Below are 21,851 nucleotides of genomic sequence, written 5' to 3'. Positions count from 1 at the left end.
TATTTCTAATTAATATATTATCCACATAATATACTAACATATTATTTATTTCAATTTATTATCAAATAATAAATTAACCTCATTCTCCAAAATCATCTGTCCAGTTTCTAGTTTTGAGGGCAACCCAAAAGGACTGTGCTACTATCAATTTAAGTATATACCAATTATAGTTATGGGCTTAGACACCTAATCCAACAGTCTCCCACTTGGATAAGTCTAATAACTATAGTTTCCAATATATTCTTCAAAATCCGATCAACAAATTGTAGCTCTCAAAAGTCGCTGTCGAACTCTGACACAGTCAGATACGTGTCCTAAGATAAGTGATCAAATATTCCTCTGTTCGACAAGATATCGTATAGACATGAGACATGGATTATAATCAATATCTCTATCCAAGATTTGTTTCTCGATTTCTGATTTATGGCGACAGATTCAGACTACCAATTGAACACATCATGTCGGTCCAGGCTTGGCCAAGCACTTTCGATGTCATCATCAAATCATTGAGGGGCCCACAAATATCTCTTTTCCCGTTAGAGAAAAAGGAACAGATAAACTTCGACTTATATGGTTGTACTATTCACTTATCAAATCACGCACAACAATATGTTTTATAACATTAAGTTACTAATGCGTTTACGTATTATCAATGCACAACCGACGTGTAAACAAAAAATCATATATCTCCGTTTCAAGAATATAAGATATCATCGTCTCAGAATTACTTGTGATAAAATCTATGAAGTAAGTCTCTGAGTGTGGGTTTATCCAATACTCAAAATCCCCATTTCCAGAGTACTCATTATCATTGTAGAAAAACTATTGCTATGTCTAAAACTCTTCAGACAATATACAATCCAGTTCATGACAGTCTTAATTCGCTACTTACTTCCAAAAGTACGATCGAATGTGGAGTTTTCGAACAATCCAATTATTCGGGAAGTAAAACATGCAAAGTGAAACACAATAATAACCCAACTAACTATGGTCTCAAAACTATTGAATATAAATAAAAATCTTATTATTTAATCACCACATTAATTAGACTTTATTCATTGTATAACGTTTCGAGTAATCAACTAAACACTTGAATTAAACATCGGTTATGCCATTTTATAAACATGCATACTATGTCTCCCTATGGTCCTTCCTTTGTGAACAGATCGACTAGACACTATTCCAACGATGCTTATTTCACAATACCATATTCTTTTCACTACTAGAATGTGTTAGAGTTCAATCCTTAAATGCAATGATGTTTTGTAATTTTGAGGCTTCAAAGTCACAGATACTTTTGCCAACAATATTAGAAAATGTTCCATTGAAACTTTGTTACTTAAAACAATTCCATGGTGAACATCTTCCTTGCATTAAAGTTTCCAGTTCATACATATAGATTTTAATAATCAACTCTTACTATGGAAACATTTCCATATCCCCATATGACCATATATTCTAGATAAGAATCACCTCCACCCAGAATTATGTTGTCCGTCCATTATAATACTATACTTCCAACTGTCCGCAAGCAACCAATCTTTAGTAAACCTCAGACTGTTCTTGACAGTTGTTTAACAACTTTAGTCACACCACGTTCTAGTCACTTTTCCCTCTTAATGCCCTAAGTATTTAGAAAAATCAGAACAAGTGAATATTATTGTGACATCCCCATTTTCACGGCCAGAAAAGACCAATTTTGTTTATGCTTTATAAAAAAATCAGAGTACTTCTTTTGATAAAAAAATGTTGCGGAATTTGTTCCCAGTAAAACATGATAAATACGTTATCAAAGCATTTACGAAGAAATGTAATTTTTATTCATTTTAAAACATTTGGGATGTCATTGTCAATACAAAAACATAAGCATAAACAGAACTTACATTCATTTACACTAGTGATCTACATCTCTTTAATCTCTCAGTGTAATGTAACTTCATATCGACACCTGTGATACAAATAAGCTTGAGTGGGTCAGGTTAGGAAACCTGGTGAGTACATAGGGTTTTCAACCCACAATAATATAATTATTATGTTTAATCGTCAAACAATTAACCCAATTACCCATCCCCATTATCTTCGTTATTCATAAGGGTCTACTCTAAGAATCATCTATCCTGCATTCGTTCATTCCGAAGTCCATCGCTTCCAGGGCTCATATGACAGACACTAAGTCCATAGCTGCCAATGCTCGTTCGTAAAGCACTAATTCCATAGCTGCTAAAGTTCATTTATCGGGTACTAAATCGATAGCTACCAGTGTTTATCTAATAGGTACTAAATCCATAACTACCACCGTTTATCTAACAGGTACTAAGTCCATAGCTACCGGCGTTTATCCAATAGGCACTAAGTCCATAGCTGCCGATGTTATTTATTAGGCACTAAGTCTATAGCTGCCAATGTTCACTCATATCATCTTTCATCTCTCATCATTCATCTACCCATGTTTTACCCAACATATTCGTAGATATAAAATACATATACAGTTTAAATTATTTAAAACATGTATAAAATCATTCATCCAACATAGATAGCAAGTATTCAGGTTATATGCACACATAGCACGTAATTTATATAAAATACTTCATATCTATGTGTAAGATGAAAGTAACTATGCACTCACTTGTTAAAGTGATGATTCCAAACTCGGGCAGCGCTTCACTTTTAACGATTCTATTTTCCTTCGACGAAACCTAGCATTATTATCGCTAAATTTTAGTCTAATATTTACCGTGACTAATTATTACTCTTAGCATTATTATTATTATATAAGCGTTTAAACAATATTTTCCAACCACTATGTACAGACAGGGCCAGACTTAAAACATCGGAGAGCAGGACAATTTTGGCATATAGCACTTCTGAAATCCAACAACCCTATGCGGCCCTTTAAACCAGATTTCCCATACCGCGAGTAGTTAAAAAGATATTGTAACGACACTTATATAACCCATAATAATAGCTCAAATAATTATTATAAGGTCCTAATAACGTTATTATATTTAAATAAAAGCTATATTAAAAATTAGGTAGGCGTATCTTACCTACGAGGGGGTTTGGCTAGAAGCCGAGCTCTGCAGGGGCAGGACTTCCGAGCCGAAAGCTCTTCTTCTCGGAGTCGTCGAGCGCTCTGGGGCTTTCTTCTAGCGCTAGGAGAGTTTTTTTTTGGGAGGTTTAGAGAGAAGAAAGAATGGGAAGGTGTGAAGAAAATGAGGGTGGAAGGGGTTGTATTTATAGGGTGAAATATGGCTGAAATTGGTGCCACATGTCACCATCTAGTGGCAAGCCTTGGGGAGAAAGCAATGGCCAAGATTGTGCCACATCACCCATTTTCGCACAGCACACTTCCGACTTCTAAAATCCATAACTTTCGCATACGAGCTCCGTTTTTGACGTTCTTTGTATCCATGCATAGATAAAAATAAGATCTACAACTTTCCTTTTGACTCCGTCGGCTAATTCTCGACCGTTCTTAAATTTAATAGTCGAAGGTGACTACACTGTTAAATGTACGCGTAAAATTCATAACTTCTACATACGGGCTCCGTTTTCGTTTGTCTTTTTGTCGTTGAGTTCCTATTAATGAGATCTTCAATTCTCATTTAGGTCGCATTGGCCAAAAACCGCTCGATCTAAAATTCGAGTTTCGGGCCGTGCACTGCTAGGCCAAATCTTAGAAAAATCATAACTTCCTCATACTAAGTCAGATTTGGGCGTTCTTTTTATGCACGCTCTCGGTTTAACGTATACTACAACGTTTGTTTAGATCACTAAGGCCAAAAAGTCCTCTATCGTAAATTCACTATTTATGTCGCGTAGTGTCGTGCTAGTTTTGTCGCGAAACTTCGACGTGCCATAACTTCTTCGTTATAAATCGGATTTCGGCATTCTTTATATGTACGGAACCCTTGTGACATATTCTACAACTTGGTTAAGATTAATCCTTCTAAATAATCTTCCATCAAAAACTCATTTTTGATGCTCATTGTTTCTAAATTGACTAGCCCGGATCTACGGGTGTTACAATTATAACATATTTAATCAATCCTAGATCTGAAGCATATGAGACTCGATTCATAATGTCTTACATAAAGACCTGTCTGTTCAGTCTCTTGCTATAATATTTCCATATATCAAATTTTCTACGTTGAATCATTCCAACACGATATTCATATATGTCCAAGACTAAGTTCTTTTAAACCCTTCAATCTAAACTTTTAGATTTGAAAAGAAGTATGAGTGCCCTCTCTCTTAAGTCTAACTATAGTGAAACAATTCCCAAACTTAGCAATTTGCAAATTTGAAATCTTTGTTTCCTATAATTAGTAGTGTCAACTTGCAAGACTTAGCATAACAACCATGCTTCCGCCAGCATAACAATTGTGCTCCCACTAGCTTTGACATGTATCCAGAAATCAAATGAACTTCTAGAAATCAATACTCTTTGACTTTCTTACTAAGGTGCAAAATTTTGGTACGTGATGCTTCGATAAGTCTTCATCTAGACTTCTCAAGCTTATACATCTTTATTAGATAGCTTATGTATGTGTTTAAATACTTTCAGAACTTATAGTTATAAGTCCTGAACGTTCAAACTATTTCTTTCCATTTCTCACAATTCGAACTATGAAAAGGGATGCCGTAATCATATTGTGAATTTGAGAACGCAATTAACACCACCACTAACCAAAATGATATCTATCAAATCTTTAAAATCTACTAGCGAAAGTGTTTCCTTATAATAATTTTCATGAATTAGAGCGAAACCTTTTGCCACCTAGATTTTATTGTGTATGTGTTCCCATCCATGTGAATCTATCATTTCCAACCTACAATCATAAAAAAAGGTTTATGACAAATTCAAATTCTAATTTAGTTTTCATGGACTGAACTTTACTTGTTCTTAATTTCTTGCCTTCTTGTAGCACAAAGTCCTGCCAGTGCTTCCATGTTGTTTTAGCAGCTCACCTCCATTGACCAATGTACTATCACTGATCAATGTGGTATGCATTTTGAAGTCAAATGAGAACCATAGAACTCATAAGCATTGCCAAGTCAACTGGAAGATGCACAGAAACAAGAATGTTTTACCTTAACACGATAGGGTATCAACTTCAGGTCGCGTGCTAGTGATTACTAAAAGGTTTATTCTTGATTTACTCTTGAAGCTCTTCAAGATCATTAAGGCTCCCACTGCTTTCTTGACATATAAGTTCCTCTCTTCAAGGAACATTCCTTGATGAGTAAAAACAAATATTCAAAAGTTAGTGTGGATTCCCAACAAGAAAACACTTCATGGAATTGGTCTAAGTTTATCTTTTGTTTTAAACAAGACATCACAACTTCCAATTCCAATGTGCTAGAGTAAGAAAACATTATTACTCCACATTGCATGAGGTGTTATAAACCTACTTAGTAAGCTTCAAGATACGATGTGTAGTAATTAGAATACGACTTTAAAACTTGATTGGATACGAAGTATGACTCATCTCTTGATTGAACTATTTCAACAATATCTGATTCCTCTTCTTAGTCATACAATTGCCCTAAGATGTTCTTCGATGATCAATTGAGATATAGTTCCACAATCATTAAGATGATCATAAAACATGATACTAAAGTATTCTCCTTTCCTTTCAGACTGGAGAAACTTTTATCTTTTCTTCCTAATAGATTCTTCATATTCGTTCTGCTACTCTTTGAACATTTCAAGGTATCAGAATTGTGCTTAATCTTATAAACACAACCATATTCACTAAAAGCATCGGTAAAACATGACCAATAAATTTATCATCCTTTGTGGCGGATTTGAATGGTACACATCAATGTGTACTAGATCCATTAGTCCTTCACTTTGACTCACATAAAGATGTGATCAATGAACTAGTCAGAATCTTCCAACGATCAAGATTCTCATACATCACGTAATTCGAATTGCATGACTCCAAGTTTCTATCCAATTGAAACTTGGGTGATGAGAATTTCTTTTCACTTGGTTAATTATGATAATACCACAAGTGATACAATAATAATCAAATCCCAATTAACATTGCTAATAAAAGAAATGTAACCACCAAATTTCATAAATGCCATTGCAAGGAAATATAAAGTAAACTGGGTAATTTAAAAATTCACTTTTATTAATAATAAACGACAAATTTGGAACTTGTCCTTACAATGAAAAATGAAAACTATGTTTCTAAATATCTCCTAAGCAATCTATTAAGTTATCATAACTCCTAAGTGTAGCTTCTAAACTTTGATCATCAAACCATGCGACCGAAATCCATCTCTCACGATCAGATTCAACTCACTTTTCTTTAAGCTTCCTTCTTTCTCTTAGATCCTGCAAAACATCAAAATGTGATTATCACATCATATATTAAGAATCTACGAATAGGAACTTATAAAATTAATGGAGTTAGATAATGAATGTACCTGAAGTGGAGTCATACGATTTGACTTTACCAACTCTAAGATCTTTCACGTAGTCAGGGCAGCTTCATAACCAATGCCCCTCCAATTGGCAATAGAAACATATGGAACCTTTTGGATTAGCGCATGGAGCTATTTCAGAACTAGCCTTTCTCTTTACCATATGTTCAAACGGTTTGACCTTGGCCGATCCCTTTCCATTGGGAAGAGAAACCTTTTCTGGACTACCATTGTTGCCATCGTCAACGTCCATGGAAATTTGGGATACATATCCTTCAAACACTTTTGCTTGACTTGTTCTCTTAAGCATTTCTGCTTCAGCAACAATCAACATATGTGTCAGATCAATTAGGGTCACGTCGTGGTCATTCATATAGTAGTCTTTAATGAACTGACTATCTGACTCAGGAAGCAAAAGTAGAACCAAGTCAATGGCCATATCCTTTTGGTAAAACGACACCGAACATATCCAATCTGTCAATGTACGATTTCATTTCCAGAACATGCGCCCACACAGACTTTCCATTTTGATGTTTGCCAACCAACAGGGCTTGAGTGATTTCGTACTTTTCAACTTGAAGAAAGAATGACTTAGGGAGAGTCACTTGAGGAGGAGAAGGAAGAGTTGAAGAAGCATGACTTCCAGTTCCACCATTGCTTGAAGAAGGGAACATACTTTCACCTTGACCAGAATGTGGAAGATCATCTTTAGAAGGAAGAGGAAAACCACTTCCCAAAGAATGAGGAAAACCATTATTGTCTGAACTTGACATCTATAGTAGGAGAAAGAGAATTCAAGTTAGTTGATATTAACCCTTAATTATTAACCCATAAATTTAAATTAAGTCTATGATCCATACTTTTCGATTCAAATTTTGACTAGGGATGCCATGCAAATTAGCTTGGTACTCTCGATGTCATTTATCATCTCACTTTAATGTGCCACTTAACCACACACACTCCATTAATCAACGATAATTTTCGAGACACACATTACCACTCTTTATTAGTCCTCCATTAGTGTGCCAGTTAACCACACACGCTCCACTAACGACTTATAAAGTGTAATGTGCAATTTCATGGATTAGCATACAAATTCAAATTTTTCCTAAAGTAACTAAGAGTGGGATTATATCATTATACTTTTAATGATATTAATTTTGTCCTATCAAACGCGTTCGGATAACGACCCTCCACTAATCAAGAGAGCGGTGGGTAAGAATGGATACCAAATGGCAGTCATTTTATAGGCCACTTCTTTAAACTCCTCTTATAGTATGGCTTCGTGAATGAGGCATACTAGCGGTTCGACTAACTTTTCTTATACGTATAATATATATTAAACTTTTATATAGTATAAGGTGAATTTTAAAAAAATTTAAAATCGCAAGGGTTTAATCTTTTAATAAATTAAACTTTTAATTTAATTAAATTTAAACCATTTTATGGATTTATTAATTGTCCTTTAATTAATTACTTAATTAAAATAATAATAAGATCCATAAGGATGTATTTTAAACTTTTCAAAATACCAATTATTATTTGACATTAATTATTTAATTCAATTAATATCTAGATTTATTTATACACTTCAAATAATCATATTAATCAACAAAAAAAATTAATTAAGTGAATATTTATCTCCTAACTTCTAGGCTTTTAATTTATCATCATAGATACACCAAAATCGGATTTGGGGGACAAGTATAGAAAGTAGTTATCATATAAAAGCAGATTAGGCAGATAAGACACAAAATTTTAGACCTGACAACTCAACACGCCGTGGTGAACGATCACCACGCCGTGTTGGGTCGATTTCGCAGGTCAACACGCCGTATTGGAAGAACACCACGGCGTGTTTGGTGAACAGAATGACGATTTTGTTTTCTCCTCCTTTTTTTAAGTTCACCATTGTATCAATTCAATGGAAAACTAAACCTATGCTCTGATACTAGTGATGGGTTTTGAGCATAACAAACAATCCTATGTGTGCATGCAACCCTAAATAATTTGATCTATATTTTCTCTAATTAACCTGAACAACAAATAGAAAACCCTAGCATGCTCCTATAATATTCAAAATTTACAACTTAGGGTAAGATTAATCATAACTTAATCACTATATAGTAATAGCTATTCAAATCCTTGTGTTTTTGAAGCCTTGAGAGCAAGCGTCACGAATGTTACGCCTCTGATGGTTCACACCCAACACTAGCAATGGAAGAAGATTAAGAATAAGGAGAGAGGATGGAATTTTTGGCCAGGTCTTCCAAAGAAAAGGTTGGATGAAAATCATAGGGTTACAACCCTATTTATATTGCAGTCAAGAAACCTTAGATAAGCCCAAATCCTTAAACTGAGTAATTATCCACCTTCCTGTTTATCCACCAGGGATTATTCTAGAAACCCTTAGGCTCTAAGAAATCGTCCCCACATTATGGATGGTTCTAGATTGCCTCTTGCTCAACTATTGAATAATTACAATTCAGTCCCTGCACTTTTAATTAATTCTTTTAATCCTGAAATTAATTTCAATTAAATTCTGATTAAATATTACTATTTCTAGTTAATATATTATCTTCATAATATATTAACAAATTATATATTTCAATTTATTATCAACTAATAAATTAACCTCATTCTCCAAAATCATCGGTCCGGTTGCTAGTTTTGAGGGCAACCCAAAAGGACCGTGCTACTATCAATTTAAGTATATACAAATGATAGTTATGGGCTTAGACACATAATCCAATAGATCCTTCATTGAGAAACACTTTGCAAGCTGAGCCTTTATACCTTGTAAAGTTGTAATGTGATTTCCCATGACAAGTATGTCATCCACATATAGGACCAAGAAGGTTACTGAGCTCCCACTAGTTTTCATGTAAACACAATATTCATATTCATTTCTAGCAAAACCATACTATTTGATTTCATCAATGAAACGATGATTCTAGTTACGAGATGCTTTCTTTAATGCATAAATGAATCTCTTGAGCTTACACACTTTATGAGGATGCTTTTGGTCGAAAAAACATTCGGGCTAAATCATATAGACATCTTCTTCCAAGTGTCAATTTAGAAAAGCGGTTTTAACATCCATTTTCCATATCTCATAGTCATGATATGTGACTATGGCAAGTAGTATCCTAATAGATTTAATAATAGCGACTAGTGAAAAGGTTTTATAATAATATACCCCGTGGGTTTGAGTGAATCCATTAGCAACTAGTATTGATTTGAATGTATATAAATTTCCATCCATGTCAGTATTCTTCTAGAAGACCCACTTACTCCTAACAGTCTTGTAATGGGGAGGAATTTCAACTAAATCCCAGAGTTGGTTTTCTCTCATGGATTTCATCTCTATGTTCATGGTTTCAAGTCATTTGTCAGATTCAGGATCTTCCATTGCATTTCGGTAGGTGACGGGCTCATCAACATTCATCATCATGAAGCACTCATCAATAAGAAATCCATATCTCTTAGGTTCCTAACAAGTTCTACAGGATCTGCGAATGCCTTGTGTTTCAGTAGGTTGAAGGACAATGATCTCTTCATTTTCAACAACCTCTTATTTATTACTAGTGCCAGCTATAGTTGCATCAGCTTGTGGTTCTTGATCTTCTTCAAGTTCCACATGCCTTCCACTTGCTTCATCCATTAGAAACTTGCTTTCTAAGAATTCAGCTTTTTGCGAAATAAAGATTTTATTCTCACTAGGGATGTGGAAGTAATATCCTAAACAATCTTTAGGATATCCTATAAAGTTGCATTTGGTAGACCTAGGCTCGAGTTTTCTTGAAATCTTTTGTCTAACATAAACTTCACAACCCAAAACATTCATATAAGATAAGGATGGATTCCATACCACATTTCATAGGGTGTTTTCTCTACCTTCTTAGTTGGTGATATATTCAAGATATGGGTTACGGTGAGTAATGCATAACTCCAAATGATAAAGGAAGAGTACACCGACTCATCATGAATCAAACCATATCAAGTAAGGTCTTATTTCTCCTCTTAGATACAACATTAATCTGTGGTGTTCTACGTGGAGTAAGCTGTGAGATAATCCTATGACTTCTTAGATGTTCCTGGAACTCTTGGCACAAGTACTCGCCTCCTCTATCTGAACAAAGGATTTTGATTGTCTTGTCGAGTTAATTTTAAACTTCGCTTTGAAACCATTTAAACTTTTCAAATGCTTAATGTTTATGTTTCATCAAATACACATAACCAAAATAAATGAAGTCATTAGTGAAGATGTAATATATTTTACTATATGTTGACATTGTTTTGAAAGGACCACATACATCAATGTATATTATGCCTAACAAAACACTTTCCCTTTCGCTAGTACCAGAGAAATAGGACTTTGTCATCTTACCACTTAGACAAGACTCACATATATCAATTGACTCAGTGTCATTCCCCCCCCCCTCCCAAAAAAAAGTCCATTATTTTGGAGTGGGGATATGTGCTTCTTATTTCAGTGTCCAAGGCGATATGTTTGCTTCAAATCTTGTTTGATCTTGTTGATGTTAACATGATAAATGTACTTATTGTTTGAGGGTGTCATCTAGGTTTAATTCATAAATTCCAATTATTGGTCTAGCCTCAAAATAGAATATTCCATTCAAGAAGTAACGAATATTATCATCAAAAAATTTGAAATCAAACCCAGATTTTCTCAAACAGGAAACTTATACAATATTTCTACTTATAGAAGTAATCACACAGTGTTTAATGTCAAATACAACCCAAATGGTAACCATAAATCAAAATGTTGTATTGCTTGGACCACAACCCGTGCTCCATTGCCAATATATAGCACCATCTCAGATGTCTTTAGTTCCCTACTCTTTCTGAACCCCTTCAACAAATTACATATATGAGTTCCACAACCAGTATCAAATACCCAAGTGTTAGATGAAAAAGTAAATAATCTCATTTCAATCATGAAAATAGATATAGATAAAGTGCCTTCCCCGACCTTCTTGTTCTTCAAATTTGCAAGATACTTAGGAAAATTCCTCCTCTAGTGACCAACAAATCCACACTCGAAGCATGTGTCATCTTTGGTAACCTTTTCCTTTTTCTTTGATGGTGGGTGTTGGGGAGCTTTCTTCCCTTTGCCCTTGCTAGCTTGTGGTTTCCCTTTAAAGTTCTTGCCTTGCTTCTTCTTCCTAATATGTCCTTCCTGAATCATGAACACTTGAGGGGTTTTCCTTGGGATGTTTTTCTCTGTAGTTTTGAGCATCCTATGTAACTCAGAGATAGGCTTATCCCACAATTCACGATGTAGTTCGTGATAGAAGTATCATAAGACTTGGGCAAGGAGTTCAAAATTAAGTTTGTGGCAAATTCTAGTAGATCTGGAGAGCCCAATCTCTGAAAGTGATCTAGATATCTTTTCATACTGAGAACATGTGTGCTCACATTCCTAGTTTCCTCCATCTTGCAACCATAAAGGGCTCGAACAGTTTCAAAACCTCTCAATCCTAGCTAGTTGACCAATCATTTGCTTGAGATGTTCAATCATGTCAAAGGCAGTGAAGAGTTCCATATCCCATTGAAGATCAGGAATCATGGTGGCAAGCATAAGGCATGAAGCATCAATTGAATCATCCATATTGTTGAGAGAAAAACTTGATAAATGTTAGTAACAAGATAATAAGTTGCAGAATAATAAGGTAATCTCAGTGGATCCTGTTAGCTCAACAATAATAATAGTTAGGTTGCGGAAATGTAAGGAATGTAAATAGCAACAAGTTTATGTCAATAAGCATTAAACAAGTAGACACTTAGTTTAATAGTAAAATGGTTTGCATGCAAACACAAGTTAGCATATGATGAACAATATAAGTGAAGAGGGACTCGTTTTGAGTATCATTAAGATAACTTCAGATATAGAGATGAAAGATCTTATACTGATAAGCTCTAAATTGAAAAGTAAACATGAAGTGGGAGGCTCTATTTATAGAGTCCCGAAAGTTACACGAAAATAATAAACTAACATAAAGTATCTGACTTCGGTGGCCCTGAATGGTACATCGGATAATACTACGATTACAAGCAAAGTCAGTAAAAAGGTAACTTATAACAGTCTTCATGTTGTGTTCATCTGCGGGTCTTCTTCACGTCTCCGGGTTCACATAATGACAAAAACAGTCTTCGGGTGACTCTCTTCGTGTTCACTAGGAAAAGGGGTCTTCGGATCCTTCTTAGCTGAAGAGGGTCACTTTCTTGTTTCAACAATTTCCCCCAAAGTGACCTCTCAGCTAAGTTCTTCATTGTTTCATCTTAAGAAACTTGATAATGATCCACCAGAACTTCGTGACTTCAAAAATCCATTTGACCCTCCTTGAAATTTCAAACCTTACTTCATCAGAGGTGTGCTTTGATCTTTGCATTGATGTCAAGGTGATCTCCAGTTGCTTCTTAGTTAATCGATGAATTACTGTAACTGGGATAAAGAATTTTGGACTATCTTGAGACTTCTTATACACTATCCCGAGCTCTGGAAAGCTTGTTGGACCAAGGTTCATGTCTTGAAATCCCTCAGTGATAGTTGGAACATGATCAAACGGAGGAAAACCAAACTTTTGAGCAAGAATAGGATGAATGTCCGCGTCTATCTTTCCAAAGTCACACCAGGGCCTTAAGGAATTCACACGCCCTTTCGAAAGAAATCTTCATTTTGGGATAATTTTCTGCCTTTAGCTGGAACACCCGAGCAATTAGGAAAATCTCTTTAGGATTCATGCAAACGAAGTCTACTTGTGATCTTACGTAATCACTTCCTCTCCAGGGCAGAGTGTATTGAAATAACTCACTCTTCATGAATTTCATGACGTTGTAGTTTTTCGTCCCTTCTGGTCTGTTGTTGGACAAGATGTCTTTGAATTTTCCACCGTGTTTGGCATGGAAAAGATTCAGTCGCTCAAACTCCATGGGGAGCCTTCTGTCTTTGGGAATGGTGAGCTCAAAAGATTGAAATACTGGGAAGTATTTGGAATTTGGAGAGATTGGAATGTCCCAGTAGCCATCAAATGAAGGTTCTGCATATGTAAGAACTGGAATGTAATCGGAGCCCATGAGTCTTCAGGTAGGGTTTACTCATGATATGATTAGAGTTTCATCAAAGGTGGTATCAAACCCTTGTTCCCTCCAGATCTGTTCTATAAACTTGGCAGCTCTCCAGTCTTGTTTCTTCTGAGTAGTGGATGGGGAGTCATCGGTGTGATCTGATGACATATCATCCTCCAGGTTCTTGAGGTGAGGAGGAGTTTGATTCCGTGGAGAAGAATGAGGATTTGATTGCCGAGGAGAAACCTGAGGAGTTGGATGCCGAGGAGAACCCTGAGGAGTTGGATCTTTGAGGTGCACTGAGGAGGATGGATCCTAAGGAGGAGTGATGGAATGGTTAACTGATGGAGTCTTTGACTTTGACGATTCAGAAACTGTTTCAATTCTTATTTCATTGCCTTGATCACTTCCCCATTTTGAGGAAGCAGGCTCTGCCTGCTCCTTAAACCAATGCTTCAAATCATCCAACTTCTAAAAAGTGGTGTTGAACTGTTTTTCCATTTGTGCACTCACAACCTTGTTGGTTGGAATCTCTAGGTTAGAAAGTGGTTGATAAATCTATTTTGTGAGACAAAGAATTTTATCAACACTTGCTTTGGAGATAAGGATCGCATCAACCCTTTGATTGTTTCTTGAAGAACCGAAAACCCTGATCCATAAGCAGTGTGAGTTTTCTCAATAAGATTGATTGATTTTCCTTCTTGAGTTTTAAGGGTTCGTTGGAGTTCAGTCTTGGGCTCTTTCACCTCTTCGATAAGATCCTTAGCCTTGGAGATAAATTCCTTGCGATCCAGAGTACGTTGATTATCAAGTTGTATGATTCCCATCTCTATGCGTAGAAGCGTCCTGTCTGTAGTGAGTTTTTCTCTGGTGTCCAACACTTTAATTCGCTCAAGTAGAGATTGTGGAGTAAGGGCTTCAGTGGTCTGTGGGGTTGAAGAAGTAACTGCAGCCAAAATCTGATCAACTTTTGATTGAATATCAAGGAATTCCTTTCAAGACACATATAGTTTCTTCTTATTTTTTTGTTTGGGCTCAGACGTGGAATGTAGTGATCCATTAGACTCTTCATCATCAAGTACCATGATGAAGTCATCGGAAGGGAAAGGCTGTTGGACTTCATTATTGTTGTTTTCATCTAAGCGAAAGGTTGGAGCATAACTGATTTCAATTACAGTGCCATCTTCATTTGAATCATGATCTTCAGTGATTGGAGGAGGAGGAGGCTTGGAAGCACCTGCTTGATCATTCATCTCTTGGTCTCTTTAAACTGTCTTTTCCATGTCCGACATCCAATTTTGAATTGTGAGAATGTCGTGCATGGTTTTAGCGTTGTTGAAGACAGTGGCCCAATATTTAGCCACATGAAGAAGAGATTATTCCTTCTGCTGTTGTTGCTAAACTTGTTGAGGTTTTCTTGCCTGAAGATCCCTTCTGAAGGCTTCAAACTTTCTCAACCCTGATTCTGTTGGTGGGCAATAACGAGACCATGAATCATTGGAGGCATAACCGTCAAATCCTTGTCACACTGAGGTGTCCCTCGGGTTCATGGATCCTTGCACATTTGTGCTCACCATGCCTAAACCACTTGAATGTAATGTTGGCGGTATAGGATTTCCAGGGCTTCCTCACTCTCCTTGGTCTAAAACCAAGTTTGGCCTTGGCTCTGTTCTGGCTAGGGCCTCTGAAAAAGGACCCTACAGTGCAACTGGTGTTTGTTATGAATGTGTGACACGAGAAGAATGGAGTTCAGCACCTCGGGAGAGAAAAAGTGCAGATGTGAAGCCCTACAGACCTTAGGGCGAGTATCGACATCTGGATCCACTTGGAATCCAGATTGGGTTTCGTCTCCATGTCATGATGAAACTGATACATTTATTGTATTAGAGTGGTGAGATGGGGTTGCAGCGGGTGAGTCAACGTTGACTCGAACGGCTACGCGAGTCTTTTGAGGGACTCCTGCATCTGCCTAATTTCGCTTTTGGCCATGGACTGGGTAAGTTTCAACTTTTTCCAACTAAAAATATCTCCGGAATCCGAAGGCTCATTTAATTTATCATCGATGACGTTAATAGGTGGTTCATGAGCCTTGGAAGGAGAAAGTTGAACCTGAGGAGTGGACTCTGCGGTTTTGGTTTTTCTCTTCTTTGAAGCATCCACACCCTTTGTGACAACATTTGCGGGTTTTAGTTTTGAGACAGCTAGGGATTTGACCCTTTTCAGCTTAGGCTCTAGGGCTTGGTCCTCGGTTTGGTGAGGAGGGTTTGGAGGGGTAGAGCAGTATGGGGCAATATCACTTGTCTCCACCATGTGGTCGGCCACCAACAGAGTGGTGTGGCCAACAGTTTGAAGAATATGTGAGGGAAGACGTCTAGTAGGACCGAAGATAGATTAACCTTTGGATGGAATGTAGCTTTTGAGATCTCTTGTAGAGAAGAGATTGGTATCGTTGCCAAAGATGAGGTTTGCGTCTTTGTGAATATGAACTAAACACAAGGACCAGAACCTTGCAGAAGTGAGTTCAGGTATTCCTTCCTTCGGGGAACCTTTGGAAACGTCTTGAAGAAAGTCCTTCTAGAGGATGTGCCCATAGTTCAATGGGTTGCCTGTGAAGATGCTCCAAACGAGGTCAAGAAGAGGCTTTCCCATGTTGTATGTTCCTCTCGTTCTTCCTAATAAGCACCTAATCACATAATGACACACATATTGCCAAACACCAGGCAATTTTCCTTTCTTGAACTCTGCAACACCTTGGAGCTTTGCTTGATAGCCCATCCGATACAGTGTGGAGAAGACATCGTTGGTACTGGGAGAGTAGAATTCTGTTGATGGTAAGACCCTCATATTAATGGCTTCAAGGAATTTTTACTTGGTCAAAACAACCAAAGAATCGTCGATTAATTGGAGATGAATTTCTTGGGGTTTGTCGACAGGCCTAAAAGCAGAGAAGGCACATTTGAACAGTACTGCTTGAGGAACAGCTTCAGTGAATGAATCAAAAGCTCCATATAGAGGATGAGTGGGAAGAAACTGGATTATGATCTTGATTGAGTCATTGTAGCTTTCATGATCGTCAAAGATCCCTTTGTAGTTACTTGCAGCAATAGAAGGATTTAATGAGTTTTTGCAAGAATTAAAAAAATGTTTTTCTAGGAAAAGAGGAGCATTTAATGAGTTTGCAGGCGATTGACGATGCGCCTTACAATCATTGGGTGAAAATGGTTACGTCCGTCGAATAAAGTGGGGAAGTGGAACGGATGTGACCCCAATAGTTGCTTGATATGATGGTTGAGTGAAAAATATTTTCAAAAAGGATTTCGTTTATGGAAAATCAGCTTATTTATCATTTATCCAAGAATAGGCCTGATTGAGGAAAGTCTTTTGAAAGGTAATTGAATTTTCATATGCGACAAATTGAATGTTGAAGAATGTTTCAACATCATTAAGTACCATACAATGAAATTTATTGCGTCTGAGGACTGATGACTTCGGGTTGTTGATGTGTCTGTGGGAGATGATACTGAAGAGTAACTTATTCACAGAGGTTAGAAATACAAAGAAATAAAGTGACCCGAAGAGTATATAGATCATAAATGGTCATTGGTATAAAAGCATATCGAGGAGTAACTTATGAAGTATGTACTACATCAATTATTCTAGACATGAATAAGGTAAGTAAAATGCTTCAAGAATTTGTTTTGGTAAAGAAAAGAAGCAATTTTAATTACACCCGGAGACTATGAGGTCTTCGGTTATTATCCTTTCAAGAAAAAATTGAGGGTATGGATTCATCATTCCTAACATTTCCAAAAATCCATTCAGTTTTGTGGAATCAAGTGTCTTGGTGAAAACATCAGCTATTTCCTCATGAGCTGGAACAAAAACTAGTTCAGTATTACCTTTGAGGACATGATCCTTAATGAAGTGATATTGTAGCTCTATGTGCTTCGTCTTCGAGTGATGAATAGGATTGTATGAAATGGATATTGCACACTCTGAATCACAGTAGATAGGCACCCTTAACATCTTGTAACCGTAGTCCAAAAGTTGTGTCTTCATCCAAAGGACATGAGAGCAGCAACTGGCTGTGGCCACATATTCTGCCTCTGCGGTGGACAGTGAAACACAATTTTGTTTCCTTGAAGGCCAATTCACCAATCTTCTACCCAAAAACTGACTTCCTCCTGATGTGCTCTTCCTATCAAGTCTGCATCCTCCATGATCTGCATCAGTGAATGCATGCAGACTGAAATCGTTTCCTGCAGGGTACCAGATACCCAAGGCTTTACTCCCTTTGAGATACCTGAAGATCTGCTTGACTGCGGTCAAGTGGGATACTTTGGGATCGACCTGGTATATAGAACATAAACCTGTAGCAAAAACAATATATGGTCAGCTTGCAGTGAGGTACATCAATGAACCAATTGTTCCTCTGTATATCTTATGATCAAATGACTCTCCGGTAGGGTCAGATCAGATTTTATACCCGAAGGCCATATGGACCTTTTCCGAGGAGCAATTATCCATTAAGAATTTCTTTATCAACTCAGTTGTATATTTTTACTGATGGATGAAGATCCCTTGAGATATCTATTTGACTTGAAGCCCTAGAAAGAAATTAATCTCTCTATTCATGCTCATCTGAAACTTGTTGGTCATGAGCTTTGAAAAGTGATCCACCATTCCTTGATCCGTTGAGCCGAAGATGATATCATCCACATAAATTTGAACGAGAATCAAGTGTTTATCATTTACTCGTCTGAAAATAGTGGGATCTATCACACCTCTTTTGTACCCGAAGTCGACAAGAAACTCTGAAAGAGTCTCACACCAAGCTCTAGTTACATGCTTTAACCCGTAGACGACTTTCTCCAGCTTGTAACAATGGTTGAAACTCTAAACTTTCAAAGCCTGGAGGTTGTTGCAAATACACTTCTTTCTTCAGTTCTCCATTAAGGAAAGCATTCTTCACATCCATTTGATGGACCTTGATATTCTTATGAGTTGCATACGCTAGAAAAATACGTATGGATTCCATCCTTGCAACTGGCGCATATGCCTCATCATAGTCAACACCCTCTAGTTGACTGTACCCTTTTGCGACCAAACGAGCCTTATTGCGAATCACTACACCAGATTCATCTAACTTGTTCTTGTAAACCCATCTATTTCCAACTACAGTGTTGCACATCACTGCACCGGATTCATCTAACTTGTTCTTTCGAACTCAACCAATTCTTCTTGCATTGCTATTATCTAATCAGGCTCCATAAGAGCTTCTTTTGTGTTTCTAGGTTCGACCAAAGATAGGAGAGCTGGATAATGACATTGATTAGTTAAGTTTATAGATGAACGAGTTTGAATACCTGCAGATGGATTCCCGATGACCTGGCCCAGTGGGTGATCTTCCGTCCAGATATGTAGATGGGATTGATGATGATCTACGGCTGCAATTTAGGGAATATCCACTACCTAAGAGGAGTCTTCGGGTCTGTTTGAAGAAGGTAGTTCCCCCTAGGTTTGTGAGCATCCCGTAGATGAGTCTTGGACTGTTAGGATTGGATTTGCAGTTGGTGATGGAAGTTCCTCCCGGAATGAAGATGGGAGTTCCCCCTGACCTGATGATGGTCCCCCATGGACCAACGATGGGAGCTCCCCTGGACCGATGAGTGAATGATTATCCTTGGATCCACTTCGGTATCAATATTTTCAATTTCTTCATCCTCGGAATCTTCAGAATCAGTTCATTGATTCGTCATTTTGTGGATAGCTACCGGAGCAACATCTTCAAGTAGTAGAACCTCGATGACTGTGACTTCTAAAGGATTTGAACTTTCTGATGGGTTTTCAGCATTCTAACACTCCTATGGTGTACATGCAACCCTAGAAACCTTGGATCTATGTTTGACTAAGATACATGCAAATAATTATTTTTCCAAGGTTCTTATCCTAACTAGCACGACATGGGGTACTTGAATCAAATAAAACTAGTAGAATTACTTACCTTGTAGTAGTAGTTGATTGCTTGGAGTTTGAGAGCCTAGCACCAATAATGTGGATGCCTCAAATGGAAGTCACAAATCACCACAAACTTGGAAACTTGAGAGAATAGTCACAAACTTCTTGAAATCAACCCTCTTAGTTTACACACATCAACTAGTGCAATTTCAAGAACCAAAGCCTCCTTTATATAGTGTGGTGGATTAGGGTTACATCCATGTAAACCCTAATACCCATGTCTTTTCATTTCCATGAGATCCATGGGTTAAAGCTCCATGGAGTATCCATGGACTTTCCATGCAAGCCTAGCCCATTCCAAATAAGCATTAGCCCACACTATATAAATACAAGAGCCCATATTTAATTAGTCATACTTTTGATCTCTAAATTAATTCTAAATTAATTATAGATCAATACTAATTAAATAATATGATTTTATATTAATATATTAGGACTTATAATATATTAATAAATCATAACTTAAACTATTCTCAAACGATTATCCATAAATTGTTTGGGTGAAGTGCAACCCAAATGGACCATGCCGGGTCGGGTCAAGTACATACCAAATATAGTTATGGACTTAGACACTATATCCAACAGTCTCCCACTTGGATAAGTCTAATAACTATAGTTGCAAGTATGACTTCAGGAACCGATCAGCAATCGTAGCTCTTTAAACTCTGTTGACCTATGAAGCGCCATTTTAGATAAGTGATCATATAATCCTCTGTTCTAGATATCAGCCGGACAAATACATGGAACATGGTCTTGCTTATTGTCCATAATTTGTTTCCCGATTTCCGATTTGTTTGACATAGAACTTAACTGAACACATCAATTTAGTTCTGACCGGGCCCGGTAGATAGGTCAAAACAAAATCACCGAGGGGCCCAAATATCGCTTCTAATCCTAGAAGGAACAGATAAACTTCGACTCATATGTTTGCTCTATTATTTGTTGAATTACACACAAAAGCACGGTTTATAACATCGAGTTACCAATGCGTTTTCGTGCAATCAATGCATAACCAAATCATAGGCAACAAATCATATCTCTAGGTTTGAAGACTTATATGATATTACCGTCTCACGATCACTCGAGATAAATTCCATGAAGTGATACAAGTGAGCGTGGGTTGAATCCAATACTCAGAACTAATGAGCACTCATGAGTGTTGTAGCCCCGCTTTGTCTAACATCTTAGACCTCTACAAGCCAACCCATGACAGTCTTGATTCATATCTACTTCCAACATATGACCGACTGTGGAGAGTTTGAATAATATGATATAAACCATAACATAATTATTCTGGAAGTCAAAACATGCAAAAAGAAATAATAGTAAATGATTGACAAGAGATAGCAACACTTTACTCATAAATAACAGCTTTTATTTATCATCAAATGTCAATTACATTTTACAAATTACAAGATTATCTAACTACTAAAACTAATATCATCCTTCAGCCCTATGCTCCGAGCATGCTGGAGATGCTTAGCCCGAGTCAGTCCCTTCGTGAGGGGATCTGCTGGGTTCTCATCCGATGATACCCTCTTTGCCACGAGGATTCCTTCTTCTATTCGATGTCTAATGAAGTGATATTTTCTGTCAATGTGTCTGGATCTCCCATGATCTCTTGGTTCCTTGGCTAAGGCAACCACACTATTGCTGTCACAGAAAATCTCCATTGGCTCCTTTATAGCTGGTACAACTCCAAGGTCTCCGATGAAGTTCTTTAGCCATATAGCCTCCTTTGCTGCCTCGCTTGCTGCTATATACTCTGATTCACAAGTGGAATCAGCCACTGTCTCCTGCTTGGAACTTTTCCAAGTAATTGCCCCTCCGTTTAGAGTAAAGACCCAGCCCGACTGAGAGCGGAAATTATCCCTGTCAGTCTGAAAGCTAGCATCACTGTACCCTACAACTCTCAAGTCCTCACTGCCACCGAGGGTAAGGACCCAGTCCTTAGTCCTCCGTAGGTACTTGAGGATATTCTTTACTGCAGTCCAGTGTGCCTTTCCAGGGTTCCCCTAATACCTGCTAACCATGCTCAAAGCAAAGGCTACATCAGGTCGAGTACACGTCATAGCATACATGATCGATCCTACAGCTGAAGCATAAGGTATTCGACTCATTTCTGCTATCTCAGCCTCAGTACTAGGGCTTTGTGTCTTACACAATCTGGCGTTACTCTGGATGGGTAACTCTCCTTTCTTGGAGTTATGCATGTTGAACCTTTTCAACACTTTGTCCACATAGGTGCTTTGACTAAGTCCAATTAGTCTTTTACTCTTGTTTCTCAAAATCCTTATCCCTAG

This window comes from Lactuca virosa, chromosome 9 (genome assembly GCF_052849685.1).
Source record: "Lactuca virosa cultivar CGN04683 chromosome 9, Lactuca_virosa_CGN04683_v6, whole genome shotgun sequence".
Classification (NCBI taxonomy): Eukaryota; Viridiplantae; Streptophyta; class Magnoliopsida; order Asterales; family Asteraceae; genus Lactuca; species Lactuca virosa.
The sequence above is the reverse complement of the archived record's forward strand: the minus strand, read 5'-3'. Positions refer to the sequence as shown.